Below are 6,487 nucleotides of genomic sequence, written 5' to 3' on the forward strand. Positions count from 1 at the left end.
GAAAATCGAAATCCTAATATATGAGTCGACCAAACAACAATTCAAACACCAAAATAGAAAATGGTAAACGTTGTAATGTTTTTAATTGTTCATCAGGGAGTACCCCATAAAGCATCAACCAATGAATAAGTAATGGTCCCCAGATGGTACATTATTGGAAGTTATGGTTTTAAATAGTGTTCGTCGTCCACCTTATGGACGTTCTACAATGCTAGACTTTTATCTTATGGTGTGTTTGAAACCCGTCTGACTGGGTCGAGTCACCAAATTGGGCTGACTCGGTCAGACATTGTTTGTTTGATTTGTGGCTTTCTCAGTAAGATAGTTATCTTAAATTGCTTACCGGGTAAGCATAATACACATAGCTGACTGGGAAATATGACACTTCTACCCCCCCTCTTCATTCTACTTTCTTCCCGTTCCATCGTGACCTAAAAACACAAAGAGCGCATACCAAAAAAACGCAGCCGCACATTTTCTCATCAATAGCCCGGTCGCTGCCATATCTCGCCAGAGGCACATCGTCGCCGGTCGCCACCATCTCACCCCACCCCATCTCTCCAATCGATCGCACATAAAATTTTCAGGTAAATCCCTTCTTCTTTTAATGGGGTATGTTAATACAATTGAAATCAGTTATGAAATCATTATGAAATCAGATTATCAAATTAGATTAGCAAATCAGATTATCAAATGTGTGTAATGCATTATGAAATCAAAAAAAATTGTGTATAATCGCCTTTCTTCTATGTATTCTGATTATCGAGGAATTGCTACATTTATGTATGTGTATTCTGATTTTATGGTACTTTAATTGTTAAGGTTTTTATTTGCTTACTTATCCACCAATTATTATTGAATGATCTTCAGCCATGGTTTTCATTAATTGATTGCAAAAAAAAATGGATACTACGTTTCAAGGCATTTGTTCAATCTGTTGGGATTTGATCTTGAAACCAATTTATGTATGTTAATACAATGGAAATTGTAAGGTCCTGAAACGGATCTTACCGGTGATCAAACAAGCAAAACAATAAGAATAGAGTAGAAACATAAATCAGAACAAGCTTGCACACGCTTCTATTAATGAAAAACGTTTGGTACAACTTGTATATGGCAGCCGAGAACTCTATGGCATCAACAACCATAAAATACCTACAAAACCCCTATATATAGTGGACTGGGCCGGATACTGGGTTTACGGCCGTAAACTCACAAATACCCTACCAAAATCAATTACAAACCCAAAAGAACTATTACAATGTAATGCCTAGCCCAAACCACTAACTGAAATACCCTACCAAAATCAATTACAGACCCAAAAGAACTATTACAATGTAATGCCTAGCCCAAACCACTAACTGGACCCTTCAATCTCCCCCTTGGTTTAGTGCTAGCATGGACTCAATCTTTATCAACTACCAGTACGTCCGACTTCCCCATAGCTCCATACCACATCTTTTTCCTGATAATTTCCGCGACCATGGATGTGTACTCCTTAGCAGCAGTCTGAAAAATGTCTTCAGTGACCTTAATCTGATGATGAGAAAGCTGATGAATATCCCATTTTCCAAACCGTAGAAGATCATACTTGTGATATAAACGAATGCAATCATTTGGGAGTTTGATGACAACAGAAGCTGTAGCATCATCAAATACCCAATAATGCATATTCTCTAAAACTTCATCACCAGCCTCTTCAACACAGAAATATGTTTCACTTGATTGGTTGGTGGCCACATCATTGTCTGGATAGGAAGGTTCGTCTTCGGATCAAGTATGTCAGGGTGTTCTAAGACAATTGACTCTGCAGTATTCATCACAGTAAAACCCTTCTTCACTTGGTCTTCCAAAAACATCTTGAAGTGTGTAGCCTTGGGATTTCCACATACGTTCGTAAAAGGAGCATTTGACAGTTCTGTGAGATCAACCCTGGTCCAGGAATTAAAATCATTGTGATCTTTGTATATCTCCATATTGCCACTCTTATGTCTCACATACCACATATCTTATGTATCATGAAAGCCCCAAGAGACAATTCCTGGCCTATCACCATATTCGGTTCCGAACCTTTTCTTTTCAAGATCTGTGACGGTGATTTTGGGTTGATCCTAGGGAGTGTTCTGATATGAGCTTTTCTTAAACAATAGTTGTCCCCTTTCAGCAGATTTAGCCAATTTGGCGCGTTTCAAGGCTACAACATTCGGAGCTTGTGCCGGCTCTTTGTCAAAACGATCCACAACGCGGGTTCTTCTCACAGGTGTTGGAACTATGTGAGCCGTTTGATTGGGAATATAGATCCTTGGCTCATCAACAGATGTCTTAAACTTATCACAAAATTCTTCTTCCAACTTCTTCTTCAAATCATAGTAACTGGCAGTCAATAAACCAAAGTGAGTATGGAGATCTGTAATCTGCTTTGTCTTCAGAGCATTATCTTCAAGAAGATCAGCAACTTGACTGTTGAGCTTGGTGTTTTGCGTTTGAAGATCTATAACCAGAATATCAAGCTCTATATTCTTCTGATTCATCACTGAGATCTCCTTCTGTAGTCCAATAATAGTAGGATTCTCTTTTCCAGAATTACCTTCTCCGATAGATATGCCTTTACCACGGGAATGAGGCGTTGAAAATTGTTCTTCTGCCAGATGCATGGCTAGCCTTACCTATGTTGCATCATGATCAGGCCTGGGAGGAGAAAACCCTATGGGAGCAGAAGAACCACCAACCTCAAAGGTGGTGTCGGGGCCTTCACGTAAAGGTTTTGTTGAGACGATAGTAGGGGTAATTGTTGGAGTAATTGGTAGGCCTTGAGACAGGTCAGAATCCAGAAGCCCAGGTCTGGGATCACGTCTTCTTCTCTTTGTCAGAGGTTGTGAGGTATGGATTGTTGCATTATCACTCTGAAGTGATTCGGTAGTAGGTGAAACAACATCAAAGGGAGGAATCCCAGATACTATCACCATTGGAGTTGTTGTATCAACCACTTGATCTGCAGTAACATGTGTTGACTCGAGAACGTCATCAGAATCCCTTATCTCAGTTGTTAAGCGAGCAACATCATTGATATCATCAAGTATTGTTGAGATTGACATTAGACAAAAAATCATCGTTTGTTCCAAAGTTGGTTGGAATCTCATCTTTATCAAAATCTATAAGATCAAGGTCTTTATACTGATTAGATTCAGTAGCATTCTTGGAAAGCCCTTCATTGTAGTCACCTTCAACTTGGACAAATTGCAGGTTATGCTCCTCTACTATAATAACATTGGGAACAACAGTTTCATCTCCTTCCTATTATGACACGGTGATTACATCGCCTTCCGAGATCACCCTTTCTGATGAAGTGGGCTCAGAAGATATTTTGTCAGAGGATCCATGGGACTCTGACGTCTCATTTAGCTCAGCAAATCGTCCAAATTTAACCAATGGATACAGTCCTTGAAAAATAACCTTTCGTTTTCGATTTTGTTTAATGAACCCAATAGTGTGAGGGCCCAAGGACTTCATGTCAAGCATTTCTCCCTCCTTTACCATGTCAGGAAATTGTTTATTGATGAAGATCTGAACGAATCGAGGGTACATTAGAAAGGTATCCCGCTTGACCACAAACTCGTCCAGGATAAACCTAGAAAAGTTGAAGCCAATCCCCGCAGCTAGAGAAACAATAGCTCCAGTGTTTCTCAGGGACATTTCATCCGCACCAGACCTTCTGCCGGAGATACAACTCACGAACACGTGGGCTAGGAATCTCCAATAGGGCGGCAGAAGCTTCTTCAATGTAGGAGGAGAATCACCTTCATACCCCCATCTTCTTTAAGATCTTCTAAGCATCTGCAATACCAATTTCAGTGGGAAAGCTCGGTAGGTCGTTTTGTTGGATATAGTGTCTAAGTCCATAACTTTATTTGGTATGTACTTGACCTGACCCGACATGGTCAATTTGGGTTGCATGGCATTGCAATACTTGGATAGACAAGATGAGAGAATAAGGCACTTATGATTATTAATATATTATAAGTTCTAATATATTAATAATGGTATTATTTAATTAGTATTGATCAAGTATTAATCTAGTATTAATTTGGTGATCAAAGTGAGACTAATTAAATATATAGGGTTGATTATGACAATCATCAATTCTTTTATGGTGGATTAATGATCCATGGTTTATGGGTTTGGTTATAACCATATGGAGCTCAATGGATAGTCCATGGGAGTTACAAACCCATGGGTCATGAGAAATGAAGAGTCATGACAATTAAGAGTATTCATGTGAAAACCCTAATTGTGACAACACTATAAAAGGAGCCCTTTGGCTAGCAAAATCAGAACTAGAGTGGTTCTAGAGAGGGCATAACCGATTTTCAAGTGTAAGAAGTATTCTCTCAAGTTATTCCAAGTTTTGTGGTGTTGTGTGAAGCATTTGAGGCACAACATTTGGGGTGCTAGGCTTACAAAGTCTTGAAGGAATCCAAGCAACAACAAGGTATGTATTTCTTCTAGTTTTTATGTTTTATGTAATCCCCATGCCATGCTAGTTAGGACATAACCTTGAAAAAGAAATTTACATGTATATAGAGAAAACATAGATTCAAGGTTATTAGGGTTGCATGTACACTTAGAAAGTGTTAGAATGCTCAAAACCCATCACGTTTATCAGCAATGTCTCTCTCACAAACGGCTCATCGATCACAATTTTGCATCCTTTCACGACTGCATGTACTGTCACTGCTCCATCATCATATGTTGTCAGCTTAGCAGTTTGCCAAAATTCCCTTATTATGTTCTGATAAACTACAGTGTTCATAGTGATAGCAGAGGCCAGACAGCATTCCCTTAGTCCATGAATCATCGACTTAAATTCTCCATGTGCCACTGGAGGATCTGCCAGTACTATTGCCAGATTGTGCATATCTGCGAACTTTAGAGCTACCATTTGATCTGCAGAAAAACATGCCAAATAAGGGATGAAAAATGCTTGAGCAATGAAATTTTTTTAATCTACATTTATTAAATCAATTTCAAATTAGCCCACAATAATAAATTATGTTGATTAAAATCAATTTTTTATAGTCAACATAGGGTTTACGGTCAAACTTGAGTTTGCGGCCGTAAACCCATGGCCGTAAGTTAACGGCAGTAAACAGAGTTTACGGCCATAAACTACTGACCGTAAGCTTGGGCCGTAAGCTCGGGCTATAAACTCCGACAAATGGTTTTTCATCGATTTTAGCCTCAAAACTCATCGATTTCATGAAACAGATGCATATCCTTGGTCGGAATTTGATTACCTACGAGATGAACGGAGCAATTTCACAAAATCAGACAAAAAATTTCCGAGCTAGAGAGAGAATGAAGGGTGTTTGCGGCTGGAATCAGAAAAGTAAAAGGAAAATGAGTTTCCGGCTATAAACTTGCATTTTATACCCCCATAAACTTTTACCTGGCTTCCATACAGTATAAGGCATACTCCAATTCCCAAGTAATTTTCAAAAATGAAATTTTTGAGGACTTAAAATAAAATAAGACTAAAAATAAAATTAAATTAAAAATCAAAATCAAAATCAAAATGAAATTAAAAATAAAATAGCAATTTAAAATTAAAATATTTCAAAAATTTTGACACACACAAAAAAAATTAAACAAAACAATTTCCAAAACTTGGAATTTTAAATTTTGACAATAAAAAATTAAAAACAGAAATAGATTTAAGACAAAATAGACTAAACTTTATCTTCACAAACACTGAATATTAATTTTATGACTTTGGGATCAAAGTTGTTAGACAACCTTAATCCACTTGTCAGTACCTCTACCTTCATGTCCATGTCTGATCGATCGTCGGTATTGTGGTCCACTTAAACACGAAAAATCTGTGACGAATTTGGATAGACTAAAAATGACAAGACATTTTGATCCTAATTTCCTATATTCTTAAATAAATTTCCTTGGGACCAATTATCTGACGACGACCAGGGATATTGTTGTCCACCTAAATTGAGCAGCGAGATCTGCAGACAACTTGTAAGCGTTCAGTTTTTAGGTGTACTAGAACGTGTTTCCCGCTTCCTGATATGCCCCAATAATCAAGGACTTCCAAAGTACTCCTTACACCGTGTGAGCAGACAATTATTAAAAAATAAGATAGATTTTAGAATGCATATGCTAAACACCCAGGTCGGATCTCTTCCAATCACGGAGAGGGTGAAACATATGACTAACTGAAGTTTTAGATGGATTAAGAAGAAGATTGGTGCATATACTGTGTACCAGGTCGGATTGTAAGTCACGTAGAGGAGACAGTATATGGCTAACAGATAGAAAGAATTGCATAGATAGAAGATGCATAGAGATAGAATTGCATATGTTATAGTCCAGGTCAGATCTTTCGATCGCGCAGAGGAGGCAACATATGACTAATAGATAGAAAGCAAGAAAATAATTTTCTACAGACCTAATTTATCGGAATTCCCCAGTCACCCCA

The sequence above is a fragment of the Lactuca serriola genome, chromosome 2 (assembly GCF_051521515.1).
Source record: "Lactuca serriola cultivar US96UC23 chromosome 2, Lser_US96UC23_V15, whole genome shotgun sequence".
NCBI lineage: Eukaryota > Viridiplantae > Streptophyta > Magnoliopsida > Asterales > Asteraceae > Lactuca > Lactuca serriola.